Below are 17520 nucleotides of genomic sequence, written 5' to 3' on the forward strand. Positions count from 1 at the left end.
GCAGATCCGACGCCCCCGCGTCTGCCTCCTCTGGGTACGGCAAGTAGAATAAGACGCCCCCCGCGAAGGCGTGGCCCATGGTCTGGAGCACCAGCTGCTTGCCATGCGTGGGGCAGTACACCGACACATGGCCCTCCATGCTGCAGAGCACGCACAGTTGCTGGAAGGCGCACTCGTTCTGGTAGTGGCCCGTGCGCCCACAGCGGAAGCACTCCGGCCCCGCCAACTCCTCGACGGGGATTGGCTCCACCGCCGTGCCTTTGGAGGAGGAGGGCTTGGAGGCCGCCTTCATCGCCGGCTTGTGCTTCTTCATCTTCGTCTTGTTGAACGGGTCGCCCACCCGGTCGCCGCAATGGGGATGGAGCGATTCCTTGCGCTTGAGCTCCAGCCCCTTCTTTTTGTATACCTCCTTCCTTTTCTTCTTGCACTCCTGCTGCTTGAGCCACCAGGCAGGGGGAGGCCCCCGGCCGCCCTCCTCGCCGGCGCGCTCCGCCGCCCGCATGTTAGCTTGCTCGCGCAGATCTCACTCGCGCCGCCGTTCCGCCTCCGGATTCGGCTCCGCCCGCTTGTCCGCCTGCCGATCCGCCTTGGATCCCATGGCGACGACCTCCGTGAAGGAGCGATCCAGGGGTGAGGGAGGGGGAAGTGGGGAGAGAGAGCGAGCGACATGACCGAAGCGCCGCACCTCTGCAGGAGTGGCTGGAAACCCTAGGACGCAGTCAGTGGCGCCCCGGCGGATCCATAACCACTTAAGGACTGGCCGCACCACAGCGGGGGCGGGCCTGGGCCGCACTGGGCAGCCCACGACCACCCGTGTCGTTTCCGCAACTGCCCCGCCCCCCTGGGCTACACACGGCACGGATGGGCCCGACCGGCCAGGAATCAAGGACCGGCCCAGCCTCACCAACCTCACCAACCCTAGGCCAGGTCTCGAGCGGCTCCGCCGCCGCCGCCACCCTTGGCCCCGCGGCCGGCACTACCCCACGTGGTGTATCGGCCGCCAGGGCTGGCCCCACGGCCGGCAAGGTAGCAGCCGCCGCCACCACGGCAGGCACGACCTCGTCGTCCCTCCGCACCGAGTGGGCGCGCGGCGCCTCCACCGCACGCGACGACGGCGCCCGTCCCGACACCCCTGGTCTGCGGACGCCCCGACCGCCTGGCGCAAAAGCACCGTGTCGCCCAGCTTTGAGGGAGCCCCCAAGCTCCTCCGCCAAGGCTACGAACGCACCCACCGACGGCCTGGACCCTGCACCACGCCGACCGGCGGAATCGCCACTGCCAACACACTCCTCCTCCTCCGAGACCTCGTCGTCACTTACCTCAGACAGCGCCCAGAACCAACTCCCTTCCCAGCGCGGGGACGGCCCCACGCCCAGCGCCGCCGCCGGGGCCGCGCGCACCGGCCGCCCCGACGACCTCACCTCCGACCAGCCCGCCGACTCACCTGACACACTGGGGCGCGGCGCGTCGCCCGCCCCATCGCCACCCGCGTCGCCAGGCCGTACAGGAGCCGTTGGAGGCATCATCCCAGTATATATGACTGTATGACCCTCCTCCAAAACTGCATTTTCTAGTGGAAGATGTATGTAACGGCAAGCATCCATCGTTCAACACTTTTTTTTCGAGATCTGTGCATGTCTATGAGTGTTATGTTGGAAAGGAGTGAGGCGTTTTGGCTCCAGGAGCATCTGCACCTGCGCTGAATAAAAAAATCAAAACAAATAGTAGAAAATTTTAAAAAAAATCCTATTTTTTTGGCATGGTAGATAATTTGGTGCATGATGTCCGGTTCAAATTTCAAACCATTTGGAAATATGAGTAGCTCTCGGCAAAAAAGACAAATTTAGGGTCTGTTAAATAGTGTACTGTTCGTATACTGTTCTGACCCAATTTGTCTTTTTTTGCCGAGAGCTACTCAAATGTCCAAATGCTCTGAAATTTGGAGTGCACCTCACGCACCAAATTATCTACCATGCACAAAAAATTTGGATTTTTTTATATTTTTTTATGAATTATTTCTTAACAAGGTGCAGATGAGCCCGGGCTCAGAATTAGATATACGGAATACAAGAGAATACCTGTGTATGTCAGTGTTTTGTCGTCTTGCCAGAAAAGAGAAAGAGAGAGCACAGAGAACGACGATGCATGAATGTTTTATATTTTTCTCTCTCCCATGCAAAAAAGCAATCCTTTTATTTCTAAGTGATATATTAAATAATTCACTTCTTCTAAACCGAAAATTCATTTTCTAACATGACTTAAAATGAAATTAATTTCCAATATTTCAGTTTCACATTGATAGTTGTGATGTGAGATTCAATTTCATATTGATAGTTGTTACAAATCAATGTTTTGAAAATAGTTTTAAAATATTATTGAATTTGAAATATATGCATTTTATTGAAATGGATGCAATACTAAAATTGGTCCGGAAATTGAAATGCAACTGCTATTGAAAATCATATGCTAACAAGGTGATATGGTAGTGTGGCATACAATATTGAAATGCATTCGGTAACAATGTGAGCTGGTATAGAAATGCATCTAGTATTGAAATGCATTTGGTACTGAAATTTATAATTTATATTTCACTTTATAGTATTGAAATAGAATAAAAACTGTATTTAATTTGAAATATGTGGAAGTTATTGAAATGGATTGGGTACTGAAACTGGTGTGGAAATTGAAATGCAGCTGGTATTGAAATTCATATGCTAAGAAAGTGATATGGTTGTGAAACATAGAGTATATGATATTGTTTGAATATATGGAATTCATTTCAATTTTCAAATTCAATTATTCAAATATATGAAATTAATTAACATTCATTTAAATTTCAATTATTGAAGCATACGGTGTGAAACTATGTTACTGATGAAATGTATGGCATAATGTTATAGATGGAATTCATTTCAATTTCAATCAATGGAAGAAATAATTTAAAAAATATTAAAGTAATTTCAGTTCCAATCAATTTTGTGAAACAAGAAAATTTAAATGAGTTTTAAAAATATTCAATATTGATCATATTTCAAAGATCTTGGCGTCAGGATTCGAAATATGTATAAACAAATCAAAAAAATTCTAGTTTGAAAGATGGATCATATAAAGAAACAGCAAGAAAAATAATGCTAATGTTTTCCATGGGAGAGGGATGGTGAATGGCAGAGTCATGCATGCACGTACGTCCTCCTTTCGCACACGAAAGGTGATGTGACCCTCTGATGTGCCTTTAATATTTCTATACCACCTAAGAGGAAAAGCAAATACATAGAATACCACATGCATATGAGTCCAAAATGCACAGATCTTGAAGCGAATGAAATTTAGATATTTATCCGGTACATACGTCATCCGTTAGAAAAGACTTTGGCATGCCAAGGGGCAATTGATGAATAAAGGATGTTCAATAAGCAATTGTTGTACATCCAGTGGTATCTCAATTTCAACAAGAGCACATTAATAACTGGGCTATTTGTTGCCATTGGTGGCATACATAGCCTTCATAGTGCCTAACCTATGCTCCCTGAACATATATGGCTATATATTTTGCGGATCAAATGTAATCGAACGAAATCATGGTGCTTGTTTGGTTATTTTGCAGATCAAATGCTACCGAACAAAATCACGGTGTCTGTCTAGTTATTTTGTAGATTAAATGCCACAGAACCAAATCATAGTGCTTGTTTGGTTCGTGACTAACTTCTCCCTTGTTTGCCAACCTATTTTTTTTTTACCAAATTTGCCTAACTTTAGTTGAACATATTCTAAGCCACACTTTGACTTGCCTAAGAAAATCTTACCACATTTGTTTGTACTACATGTGGGGCTCATCTTGACAAAAAAAATTCTTCCCTTAGGTGTGGGCGTGTGGCTAGAACCAAACACACGTGTAAGTCAAGTTTGTCTAACTGGAGGTGCAATAAAATGTTGCAATGTGGCAAAATAATTAATCTGAAAGTGTTGTTCTTACGAGCTCCTCTGCATGCACTTCCCCAACAGTGTGGTTAGTAGTTAATCATGTGTTGCATCCACATTGTTTCGCTTCGCAGGCAGTGGTATTTCAACCGACGACGAAACCAGCTGGACGGCACGAATCATGGCGATTTGTGTTATTCCTTTCGCCATTGCACTTTTCCCAAAAATGTTGAGAACCCAGCCCGGGCATCGCCTACCAATCTTGCTGGCTAGCATTGTATCATTCTTGCTTGCACTCTCCTACTGCATGTTTCAGGTACATCCATTCCATCTGATGTTCTTTTGCACGTTCAAATAATGATGGCTACATTGGTACATACGTGTACATCTAGGTTACAAAGATCTACTTGACAATGCTAATTTTCTCAAATTATAGATCTTCCTACCGTGGATCCAGCGGAGGCGACTCGCGTTTGCAAAACATAGGCATGTAATCTCTGGCATACTAAAACATGCCCAAATGCAAGCGCTCGGACGTCTGCTAAACGACGATGGCACACCTAATGAAAATGTGATAAGAAAGTATTATGCTTCAACTTTGTTTTGTTCTTGATATGCCAATGGAACACTCATGAACATGATGTACTCCTCTGTGCCAATGCGCAGATTGTTCTACAAGATTGACAATGATGGTAGCCGCGACCTGTCACGAGCTGAGCTGCATGCCCTTATCATTGGAATCAACTTTGAGGAGATTGTTTTTGACAAGAATGACGTCGTGGACAAAATCATGGACGACTTCGACACATCAGGCAATGACACAGTAGATGAGGAAGAGTTCCTTGCAGGAATGAAGATATGGATAAATGAGGCCAAGATAAAGGTGCAGGCTTCGGGTGCGTATGCTAACAAGTTCATCAACGACTACCATGAGGTAATTTGCATTAAATTACTATGAGCCAATGATTCCCACACACAAACTGAATAATTTAGAAAATCAAATGAAGTCTTACTAAAAACTAAATAATGTTTTAGTAATTGTCCAATCAAAATTCTCTAACTTTGGTGAATAAGTTTTTCGATAAAGGGTGCTATAATTAACTCAAAATGTACCATCAAAGGCAAATAATAGATCAGAACGCAAATATGATAAAGAATAGACTCGGGGACCGTAGATTTCACTAGCGGCTTCTCACAAGAAATAGCACACGATGGGTAAACAAATTATTGTTGGACAATTGATAGAACCTCAAATAATTATGACGATATCCAGGCAATGATCAATATCTAGGCATCATGTCCAAGATTAGTAGATCGACTCCTGCTGCATCTACTACTATTACTCTACACATCGACTGCTATCCAGCATGCATCTAGTGCATTAAGTTCATGAAGAAACGGAGTAATGCAATAAGAACGATGACATGATGTAGGCAAGATCTATTCATGTAGGAATAGACCCCATCTTGTTATCCTTAATAACATCAATACGTGTCTTGCTGCCCCTTCTGTTACTGGGAAAGAACACCGCACGGTCGAACCCATGACAAAGCACCTCTTCTGGCAAGAAAATCGATCTAGTCGGCCTAACTAAGCCAAAGATTCGAAGAAGAAACATGAGACTATAAATAATCATGCATATAAGAGATCAAAACTCAAATAACTTTCATGGATATATAGATCTGATCATAAACTCGAAGTTCATTGGATCCCAACAAACACACCGCAAAAAGAGCTACATCAGATAGATCTCCAAAAGACCATTGTATATTGATAATCAAAAGAGAGGGAGAGGAAGACATCTAGCTACTACCTACGGACCCGTAGGTCTATGATGAACTACTCACGCATCATCGGAGAGGCACCAATGAGGATGATGAACCCCTCCGTGATGGTGTCTAGATTGGATCTCATGGTTCTGAAACTTGCGGCGGCTGATAACCCACAAGTATAGGGGATCGTTTGTAGCCTTTTTCGATAAATAAGAGTGTTGAACCCAATGAGGAGCTAAAGGTAGAACAAATATTTCTTCAAGTTCTATCGACCATCGATACAACTATACGCATACTTCACGTCTGCTTTACCTAAAACAAGTATGAAACTATTTTGCAAGAATAAACCTATAAATACTTTGCAAGAATAAAACTACGAATAAATTGCAAGATAATAAAAGTAGATAGCTTTTGTCAACAAGAAAGTCATTTGTCCCTAGGCAATCGATAACTAGACCGGTAATAATTCATGCAATTTTATATGAGGGAGAGGCATGAGCTAACATACTTTCTCTACTTGAATCATATGCACTTATGATTGAAACTCTAGCAAGCATCCACAACTACTAAAGATCATTAACGTAAAACCCAACCATAGCATTAAGTATCAAGTCCTCATTACTCCCATACGCAATAACCCACTTATTCACGTTCACATTTCTGTCACTCCCGCAACCGACAATAAGAAAATCATGAACATATTGCAACACCCTACAGCGGGGACCCATCACGTTTGCGTGAGACGATGGGCACCGTAGGACAGCACCACAAAAAAATATACACTCAAACCAACCACGATCATCAATTAGCCCATAGGATAAAACAGATCTACTCAAACATCATAAGGTAGCCATAGACCATTGGGAAATAATATATAGCGTTGAGCACCATGTTTAAGTAGATATTACAGCAGGGAGAAGGGGTGTTACACCGCTGCATAGAGGGGGAGAAAGTTGGTGTTGACGGTACCAAGATTGTTGATGTAGATCGTCGTTACGATCCTTGCCCCGGCGGCACTCCGGCGCCACCGGGAGAGAGGGGGAGAGAGCCCCAATCCTCCTCCTTCTTCCTTGGCCTCCCCCCTAGATGGGAGGAGAGTTCCCCCTTTGGTCCATGGCCTCCATGGCGGTGGAGGGGCGGGAGCCCCTTCGAGATTGGATCTATCCCTATGTTCTCTTCTGTTTCACGTTCCTGTTTTCTAGCCCTTCACCGTTTATTAAATGCCTGGAGATCCTTAACTCCGATTGCCCAGAGATTTTAACATGATTTTTTTCTGGATATAAGCTTCCTTGCGCCTAAAGTAGAGCTCCAACCGATGTACGAGGTGAGCACAACCCACCACCATGTGCCTGGCCCCTGGGGCACGCCCTGGTGTATCTTGGGGGCTATGGGCCCCCGTTTGCGTTGATTCCAAGTCCCAAAAATCACATCTATTCCAAAATAATTCTTCATAAATTTTTATCGTGTTTGTACTTCATTTGATATGGATATTCCGTAAAACAAAAAACATGCAACAAATAGGAATTGACACTGGACACTGGATCAATAGGTTAGTCCAATAAATCATATAAAATGTTGTGAAAAGTATGTGAAAGTTTTATAATATTGGCATGAAATAATCAAAAAATTAGATACTATGGAGACGTATCAACGGCTGGAATTGTGTTTCGTCGACTCCCCTAGGGTTTCTGGAATATTTGGGGATTTATAGGGCGAAGAGGCGGTGGGGGAGGCCACCGAGGTGGACAAAACCCACCTGGGCGCGCCTGGGTTGGCATGTACTCAATCTCTAGACATCTACTCAATATCTGCATCTGACTTAGGACATAAAGCTGATGAAAATTTGAAGTGTGCAGCTAATGGAGTACTCACCGGCTTGGCATTATGCATATTAAAACGACGAAGAACTTTATCAATATAACTCTTCTGACTTAGATATACTTTTTCAGACGGTCTATCTCTAAATATTTCCATACCAAGTATTTTCTTTGCTGCACCCAAATCCTCCATCTCAAACTCATTACTCAATTGCTTCTTTAGTTCATTAATCTCTGACATACTCTTTGCAACAATTAGCATATCATCAACATAAAGGAGCAAATAAATAGTTGAACCATTGACAGTTTTCAAATAGACACAACTATCATAATTAGACCTTTTGAAACCTTGAGAGAGCATAAAGGTGTCAAATCTCTTGTACCATTGTCTAGGGGATTGCTTCAATATCCAGACAAGCTTTTGTTTTCCAGGAATAATAAAACCTTCAGGTTTTTCCATATAAATATCCTCTTCTAATTCTCCATGTAAGAATGCAGTTTTAGCATCCAATTGTTCAAGCTCAAAATCATGCATGGCAACAATACTGAGTAAAGTGCGAATAGAGCTATGCTTCGTTATAGTCAATACCTGGAAAATGGCTATAACCTTTAGCAACTAACCTTGTTTTATTGTCTCATCATTAGGAGAAACACCTTCTTTCCTCTTGAAAACCCACTTGCAACAAATAGGTTTCTTCTCTCTGGGTCATTTTACTTAATCCCAAGTGCCATTCTTTTCAAGTGATTCCATCTCATCATGCATAGAGGTCATCCACTTATTTCTATCACCAGAAATAATAGCCTCGGAATATGAAGAAGGCTCAAAATTACCTTCAATTTCTTTGCAACAGATGAAGCAAAAGAAACAATATTGCACTCTTCAATTAACCTGTCAGGTTATTAGTACCCGCCTAACTCTGTCACGTGCAAGATTCCAACTGGGTGGAACAATATGCCGATTTGGAGTGGGAGTGACATGATCATCATTAACGACGGGTTCATCATGTGCATCAACAATTTCATTACCAGATGTATCACCTGAATCAATAACATGCTCCTCCTGAACAGTAGGCTCCTGAACAATAGGTTGTTTCACTCTCAACAGGAACTTTAGTAGATGAAACATCATGTAACATAGCAGATTCATTAAAGATAACATTTCTGCTAATAACCACCTTCTGGGTTTTAGGACTCCACAATTTAAAACCTTTAACACCATATTTATAACCCAAAAAATATACTTAACAACCCTAGGCTCCAACTTCCCATTATCAACATGAGCATAAGCAGTGCAACAAGAAACTCTCAATTATGAATAATCAGCAGGTGAACCAGACCATACCTCAATAGGAATTCTCTTATTAAGAGCAATAGATGGTGAACGATTAATCAGATAACAAGCAGTGGAAGCAGTCTCAGCCCAAAAACGCCTATGTAAATCTGCATTGGACAACATGCAACGGGCTCTGGAAATAATGGTCATGTTCGTACGCTAAACAACACCGTTTTGTTGAGGAGTATAAGCAACGGTGTAGTGTCTGGCAATGCCTTCAGACTTGCAAAAATTCTTAAATTGGTTAGAACAGAATTCCATACCATTATCAGTGCGAAGTATTTTTATCTTCTTTTCAGTTTGTCTCTCAATCATAACCTTCCACTCCTTAAATACTGAGAATGCTTCATATTTATGCTTCAATAAATAAGGCCAAACTTTTCTCGAATAATCATCAATAATAGTCAGCATGTAACTAGCACCACCTAGTGACTTCTTGCGAGATGGTCCCCATAAATCAGAATGGACATAATCAAGAATACCTTCGGTTGTATGAGTCGAAGTGTTGAACTTCACCTTTTTGTGCTTGCCGAAGATACAATGCTCACAAAATTTCAATTTATCAGGTTCATATCCATCAAGAAGACCTCTCTTATTTAACTCTACTAAACCAAGTTCACTCATATGTCCAAGACGCATATGCCAAAGGTTAGCAGCGTCACAATCAGAATTCTTTGAAATAACTGGAGTAGCGTTACCTGAAACGGTAGAACCTCGAAGGTAATAAAGACCATTGGTCGAACTTAATTCACCTTTCATCACAATAAGGGAACCTTTGGTGACTTTCAAAACACAATCTCCACCTGAATACTTGTATCCCTTTGCATCAAGGGCCCTCATAGAAATAACATTTCTCTTCATCTTCGGAATATACCGAACATCTGTCAAAATTCTAATGGTGCCATCAAACATCTTGTTTCGAATAGAACATATGCCTTCAATCTTGCATGGTGAATTATCAAAACCCAAAACGGAACCAGTAGTAGTGGAATCAAAAGTAGAAAATCAATCTCTATGCAGTGTCAAGTATCCACTCATCATTGGTCTCAGCACATCTAGCAATAACAACAATGGCATTATCGAAACTATCATCACAAGCAACATTAGCAGAATTTTCACCTTGTTTGTTACCTTTCCTCTTTTCCTTGTTCTGCAACTTGAAACACTCTGAGATGTCATGCCCGTCTCTCTTGCAATATCTGCAATATTTGTTGTCTCTGGATTGCGACTGGACCCTGTAGCCATTTTTGCTTTTGCCTCTGTTTCCATTATTGGAGTTCTTCTCCTTTGTTCTGCCACGAACAGATAATCCCTCGGCTTGAGATGAACTCGAACCATCATAAGGCACCATTAATTTCATCTTCTCCTTAGAGTTCAAAGCTTCATAAACTTCATTAAGTATGAGAGTATCACGACTGTATAATATGGTGTCTCTAAAATTGGTATAAGAACTTGGCAGTGAACAAAGTAACATTAAAGTAGTATCTTCCTCTTCATACTTAACCTCCATTGTAGCTAGATCAGATATGATCTCTTTAAATTCTAAAATATGATTCAAAACATTACCTCCCTCGGGTAACCTGTGTAGAAATATGATTCAAATCCCTTCCAGCTTTAACCATAGAGCGGCGTCAGTTTTCTTGCTCAAACTTCCTGCAAAATATTCTTCCCAAAGACTTACAATCAATTCTTTTCTGCTCATCAGTCCAGTCCTGAGTTCTATTCTTTCCAAAACTATCCAGTGCTTCATCATAGTAGGACTGTGCCAACAACGCCCGCATCTTGACTTGCCATAGGGTAAACTTTGTGTCATGATCCAGCAGCGAAAGATCATACTTCATTGATGCCATGAGTCGATAAAATATGTGTTCACAATGTAGTATAAACCGGTAGAAAAATTCTGGACATAATTAATTTGCGGTCAAACGGAACTAGAAACAGTAGCACCTGATAGCTTCGGAATAGATGTAGCGATTAGCGATGACAGAGATGTAGCTTTCTCCGTCACCGTGCGAATCAACCTAAAATCTTCAAAGTGCACGTGCACATTTTGGAGAAAACGAGCACATGCATGCGTAGGATTTGTCTGCTAGTGTATATGATTGATCATTAAATGTAGTTAAATTTATTATATTCAATGGACAACAAAACAGATTTACGGGTATTTATTCCGGATCTTCAATTTTTAAAAAGTCATATCTTTCAAACCACGTGTCGGAATTTAAATCCGTCTTCACCGTTGGGTTCTTCGTGACGAGATTTTTGAAACTAGATCTCATATGGGTATGTTTCAATGAAATTTTTTTATGCCAACTTGGATGATATATTGTGCAACTTTAGTACTATATTGTGCAACTTTATTACTACATCGTGCAACTTTTTTTAAAACTAATGTTTGAAGCTGCACCTTTGTATGAGGTTGCAACCTAGAAACCACGATAACTTTGATGTGCAACTAGTCTATTACCCCGACGAAAGTCGATGTGCAACCTCCTCTTGTAATGTAGTCTAGTTGCACGTACATTAATATTTAGTTGGCTTGTAATGTAGTCTAGTTGCACACATATTGATGTTTTGTTGGCTGGAATACTAGTTGCACACACATATGCTCAGTTGGCTTGTAATTTAGTCTAGTTGCACACACATTGATGTTTAATTGACAGGACACTAGTTGCACACATATTCTCAGTTGGCGCGGTAATGTAATCTAGTTGCACACACATTGATGTTTAGTAGACATGACTATTGGCACACACATATACTCAGTTGGTACGGTAATATAGTCTAGTTGCACATGCATTGATGTTTAGCTGGTAGAAAAACTAGTTCGTCGAAACATCCACATGCAGGATCTACTTTTGAAAAGCATGTCGAGAGAGTTTCAACGGCGAAAACGGATCTAAATTTCGACGCATAGTTTAGAAGATATGTCTTTTATAATTTTGAAAACAAAAAACTAATGCACAAAAGACGAACATAAGAAACATTGATGCAGCGGCATGCAAACGTCATTCATCACGTGAGGAGAGACCACATAGGATGATTAATTAGCAGTATCCTGCCTTTCCTGAGACTAAGGGTAGCCATAGTGGGGGTAACTTAGGTAGTAACTTACTTAACACACCCCAAGATAATTTTGCTTATGTGGCAAGTATTTAATGAGGAGAGAGGTGTTTGGAGTAACATAATATGTTACTGTAACATACCGCTTTCCGAGATAAAATGAGTTAATGAAACAATATATGATACTACTACTAAGATATTTTGCATTATAAAGATAGTAACTTAGACTAGTACCATATGCATGACACTAGTATAAATTACTCCCCACTATGACCAGCCTAAAAAGACAGACACTTACTTTATTTGGCCGGCCGCTAGCAAGCCCCCGGCCGCCAGCTAGACGGGTCCGCGAATCAATTAGTAGTTCCTTCCTTGTGCGATGACCTGGAGCGGGAGGAGAAGTAGTACTTGTAGGTGTGACGCCGTTGTAGCTCCACGCGCGACCGATCGAGAAGAAGCAGAACGCACGGATTGGACTGCATGCCGGACTTGGTGAAACGATCTAATAATCGTGTACGGCCGTGCACAGAATAAATCTGCCTTCAAATTGACAGATCGCCACGACGCGTGCAAGCGGCGCGAACAGAAACTCTAATTCTCTCGTCTCAAAAAACTTGCAGGGGCGATTTTACCGTACGGGCACCCTGGGCATGTGCCCGGGCTCGACGCCGCCAATTTCCCGAACTTCGAGAGCTTCCGAAGCCACAAGAATCGCAAAAGTTGCTCATATAGGCTGAAAACTCGTGAAAATACGCTGCAAACTGGAAACTGCTGTATAACTGGGCCAACGTGGTCATTTTCTTGTCTTTTGAGCCTTTCTTAGAACAACCAGGAGGTCATGCACCCGTTCGTAACGTGGGCCACAACCAACTTGAGAAAATCAGGAGAGGAATCGATCGATTTGTTGCCTGTCGAGTAGAGACGAGGAACTCGGGGAGATGGGAACGGGCGCTCGCGCGGCACGCCCAAACCCTAGCTCGTTACTCCATTCTCGAAAACGATCTGGCCGCTGGTGGAGGGCGGACTGCCGGAAGGCACGGTGAGCTGCAAGAGTGTTGGCGCGCGGCGGGGCCACTACTCTGTTGGGCAGATCACGTATAATCAAAAGTGCAAGCGCCGAGGCGGCGGCTCCTCCTGTGAAAATTTCATTCCGTCTCCGGCGGACGGTGGCTCTTTGTCGTCCGCAGTAGCCGTGCCAGCAGCACTGCCAAGTGTTCGACCAAAACAAAGCCGCGATCAAGAGGCAGCTAGCACCAAACTGTCAAAGAGGGCTACCGCGGCACACGATAATTAGGTGAGTCATTCTCTGTAGTTTTATGAAAAATTATGCAATTTAACATTGATTGTGTCGATTCAAATTATGTTTGTTCAAATTTCAGAATTGGGCATATTTTGATAGATCAGATATGTGATACTTGTGATTTTCGAAAGACCAAAATATTCTTTAGCTTACATTGTGCCCGGGCTTTAGCAATTCGCTAGCTCCGCCATTGAAAACTTGTATTTACAACTTGGCTATGTATATCATTTGTTAGATAAAACGAGATAAAATGAGACATGAGAGACACAAATTTTTACGTGGAAACCCTTGAGGGAGAAAATCACGGTCGCAGGAAGGCACAATCACTATGAGGAGGAGTATTATAAGCACGAAACGACATGCCGTCTTAGGTGTGACTACATGAAATATATATGAGGGCAATACATGAGAGTCCTTAAAGGACAAATAAACGAATTGTACTCGTACACGTCGGTACTAACGGAAAGGCCCATACTGTTTGTATTACGTCTAGTCCAATACGATACTAAAATTTGGATCATAATTTAACAGTGTACATACCGCGTGGTCCATACATTTAAAGGTACTTTGGTGCACGGCGTTGGAGTTTCGTTCCCCATGCCTTTAACTGTCTCTGCTGATCTTTTTTTAATCAAGAACTGTACCTGCCGATATCTGAAATAAATAACGAATGAGCCCTCTTATAACGAAAACCTAAATGATAGCTTACCAGTTCTAATAACGAATGAGCCCTCTTATAAGGAAAACCCAAATGATAGCTTACCAAATGGTCCAGACATTTAAAGGTACTTTTAATAACAAATGTTGTACAAACAGAAAGATTGTAGGAAAACAGTATACCAATTCTAAAATCTTGCATTTGATTGCCAAGCCTTAATTATGTTTTCTATTGTGACATTTTCAGAATATTTATAATTGCGAATATAAATTAGGGGATTTTCATTCATGATTCTTTGGCTACGAATTTGTACTATATTTGAACTCGTACGAACGTTTTGGTTACTGGGCGGTAAATTCAGTTACCAGACATTAACACATTTCCTAACACCCCAGCGGTAAACGTGCTTACCAAGATAAAAATAATGAAAATTTTGAATTCAATCACTTAGTGAAAACTAAACAAGTTGGTCTCTCCACAACAATATATGAGACGGTTCAGTCGTAAGTATGTTGTCTTCACTCCTCGAGGTAGACTGATTGATATCCTTGCCATTTTTATGAGTTCAGGACCTACTATTTGTGTCGTATTTAACTGGATATCGCGTCTAACTGTAAATCGCAGTCCCCTATGTAAATATTGTCTATTTGGTGACCAAACATTGACTTCTACTCCCTTCGTTTCAAAAAGGATCGCATCTTAGTTTTCCCCCACATTGGAACGCGTATTAGGAAACTGAAGTGCATCGAGCCAGTGGATCCATGGCTATATATATGAAATTGCCATGTCATATATAGTCACCATTTATAGTTGCTCATATAATAAAATTAGTTATAAGGTTGGCTATTTTTCACTTTCTCTCTATCTCTTTCTTTATATTTATTGCAATTGTCTAGAAGTATGCATATAGCTAGGCTTTTTCATGAGAGCCCACTCCCACTATTTTTTTCATGTCTCTCTCCTCCACATAATTAAAAGTGCCATGTAAGCGGGTTACAAGTCCATTATTGTACTTGCTCTAATAGGGAGGAAACTAGAAACAAAACCCAATGGTGTAAGCTATGTAGCAATGGTGTCATCTATGCCATTTAGCATTGATTAGTACGAAAATAGTGAAGAAAAATAAAAAAATTACTGGTCTCAGCTGACACCAGTGCCTCTATGGCAGCTACGTCTCCATTTCTTAACTTCTTATTGTACGAGTTGTCGTTTTTTCTTGAAAATGATGCTTTTATTGACTTGATATCACATCAGTGGGATATAAGCAAAATTTGTTCAGGTCACATCTCACTCGGTCACTCTCACCTTTGCATAGCTAGGAGCCTAGGATGCACATAGCCAAAACACATTCCAGTTGTTGCTGAGATGTATTCCTTTTTGTAAACGAAGTTTTTGAAAACATATACGAATGGGATGTTTGAAATTAAAACATATACCTTCTTGGTTTTCCGCTAACGTTTGATGCATGATGTTGGATGGCAAAAGGCGTTGGGACCGTGTGGTCTGGATATTTAAAGGTGTTTCGGTGCACGGCGTTCGAGTTTGGGTCCCCATGCCTTTAACTATCTCTAATGATCTTTTTTAGTACCCACCGATATACGAAATAAAGAACGAATGAGCCGGCTTATTAAGGAAAATCCAGCTATAGCTTTCCAAGCCATTCTCATTTCAGAAGTAAAAGATCAGCATCGCAGATTTGCCCTAACTTCTGAGAAAGAAATGCACTCCCAACAAGCGGTCTTGATCCTGCAGAGAACACGGGAGGAACACGATCAGCTGGCGGTAAGCGATGAAGAGGTGGAGCCTGTGGAAAACCCCGGAAGAATGATTGTCAAGGCCGTGGGTCTCATGCTTGTGGGTGCTGCCATCCCTGCTGCGTTTGCGGACCCACTTGTCGACGCCATATACAGCCTGTCCAAGGCTACACACGTATCGTCCTTCTTCGTCTCCTTCGTTGTGCTCCCGCTGGTGAACAACTCCAGCGAGGTCGTCTCTGCCGTCAGGTCCATGAGAAAGAAGAAGCGAAGGAGCGCTTCCCTCGCTTTATCGGAGGTGCCTCACCTCCACCATGAAATCACCATGATGCATGCATGCAACCTTTGTAAACTGGACACTAATTGGGGTAATATTTACTACCACCGTACTTTGTTAATTTGCAGGTGTACTGTGTTGTGACTGTGAACAACCTGATGTGCTTGGGCATGTTCCTGGCGCTGGTCTATGCCCGGGACATAACGTGGGACTTCTCCTCTGAGCTGCTCATCATTTTGCTTGTCTGCATCGTCATGGGCCTCTTCACGAGCTTCCGGACCAACTTCCCTCTCTGGACGTGCCTGGTGGCATACTTGCTCTACCCACTGTCTCTCGTCCTCGTTCACATTCTCGACTCGGTCTTTCATTGGTCGTAAAACGAACGTCTCTGTCCCAGAAACCAACCGCGATATGTACTCTTAGTCTTATTGTGACCTTGACTCATTATTGGTTTATCACGGCTGAATTCAGAGTTTTACTGAAGCTCAGCAACACTCAGCTGTTGGTGTGATCAACCGGTTACATAATGAGTAGTATTTTAAGAAGATAACTTGAGTTAATCATCACTCTAAGTTATGTTATCGATCATAAATTTCTTATCTAACTTGCTTTTTTGTATGCTTGTTGATGATGACTTGTTGCTCCAAATGGACCATCTATATGTGCTTCTATGACTCTATTTGGTTATGTGCTAGTACGTACTACATCAGATATGTTCATGAGATTCTTATATGCGGTAGTTACTGTAATTTGATACGTGGTGCTTCCTAGAACCTATTGCTGCCTGAATTGCTGGCAATGTATTGCTATCGTTCTTCATTTTATGTGGTAGTCACACACACACACACACACACACACACACACACACACACACACCCTTCCAGCACTCATTCTCTCATTCTTCATTCTTCATTATGTCCGTTAATAGGATTATTTAACTAGCATCAGTTAGTCATAGGGATTTTTAGTAAGTTATTAGGATATTTAGAATTTATTTGTTTAAAGAAAAAATGAAACTCTGTTTCTATTTCTACAAAACAAAAGTAGTGTTAGGTCAATAGTTTGAAATTTTTCATATAAGCACAAAGATAACAACTTTGTAAAGGGTTGCAAAGGCATGCACGTTGTATCGGCAAACTGCAACCTTGGGCAACTAAATTTGGGTTGAACCGCTTGTCCTAGTGGGCCAATGACAACTGGCTCCACTTACCCAATTTTCTGATGAAGCCTATACAGAGAAGACCCATCGTTCTTGAAACTACGGGCCGAACCAGTGTACTAATAGGTAGTGCATTCCCATCATGAGTTGTTTTTACAGGGCAAAGAAGGCTTCGGTGCCCAATAAACATGAACACATGGCAAATCCAAGAAATTACAGAAAAATTCTCTTCTTCTATTGCATGATGGTAAAAAATAATTATTCTTGATTTCAATATATCTTTTCTTAATTTTCCATTAAACGTACAAGCAAACCAAAACAAGAAGTGGATCAAACCACAAAGATCAACAGGCCTAATGCGAATAAAAGGTCCCAGTTGCACCAAGTTTCAAGGCCTTGAGATTCAAAATATGCATACATCCGCAGATCCACTACTGAGACACGCGACGAATGGGAGACTAGGTGAGAA

The 17520-nt window shown here is 42.1% G+C and overlaps 1 pseudogene; it reads left to right on the forward strand.

Annotated features, from left to right (window-relative positions):
• The window catches only part of LOC119332775, a 31167-nt pseudogene extending 14823 nt beyond the window's left edge, over positions 1-16344 (forward strand).
• Positions 16345-17520: the final 1176 nt, after the last annotated feature.

This window comes from Triticum dicoccoides, chromosome 7A, assembly GCF_002162155.2.
Source record: "Triticum dicoccoides isolate Atlit2015 ecotype Zavitan chromosome 7A, WEW_v2.0, whole genome shotgun sequence".
NCBI lineage: Eukaryota > Viridiplantae > Streptophyta > Magnoliopsida > Poales > Poaceae > Triticum > Triticum dicoccoides.